A 755-nucleotide genomic window follows, 5' to 3' on the forward strand; every position below is an offset into this window, starting at 1 on the left:
TTGAAGACACACTCGGGCTCCAGGCCTGACAAGTCGGCCAAGCGGCAGCGACAGGGTCGTGGAATTGCTTTAGGAGCAGATCCGAAATCTGAAGATGCCAAACCGTGGCCCCCTGGCCGGCCCGCTATCCTCGACGTGCTATTAGGAGAGCTCCCCTTGGGTACCTGTGGGGAAAAGAAAAAAAAAGAAACACGCACGCACACACCCACGCACATAGTCCAGCTTTCACGCCAGTGTTCCAAATGGCAGTAAATGCATGAAATCATCACACACAGGGAAAGATTTCTGCAGCCCCCTCTCCATTCACACAGCCGCGCGCGCACGCGCGCACACACACAGGTCGGGGCACGCCCTTTGGTCCTCACTCCTTTGGGAATCAGCAGGTCCTGCCGGGAAAGTTGGGTTCTGGGTACTTTCCATAGAAGTCAGAATGGAACTTCCCAGAGGCTCTACCCTGGATCTGTTTGGAGAGTTAATAGCTCGCCTTTCTCTCCAGGCAGATAATTATTTTTTAAAAAAAAAAAAAAAAGGTTCACTCACTCAGGGTTGGAGAGCTGTGGCTTTAAGTCCTGATTCTGACTCTCCGTCTGTTGTTTCTGTTCATCACTGTTTTCATTGATTTATCTGTGAAATGGGAATACCCCAACTCAGAAAAAAAAAGGAGATGGGACTTTCTGGTGCAAGCACTCAGGGGAAAGAAGATTCTCTGCTGATATAAAGCATTCAGTCCAAAAAAAAAAAAAAAAGCATTGTCC

Source organism: Pteropus vampyrus, unplaced genomic scaffold (assembly GCF_000151845.1).
Source record: "Pteropus vampyrus isolate Shadow unplaced genomic scaffold, Pvam_2.0 Scaffold248, whole genome shotgun sequence".
Lineage (NCBI taxonomy): Eukaryota > Metazoa > Chordata > Mammalia > Chiroptera > Pteropodidae > Pteropus > Pteropus vampyrus.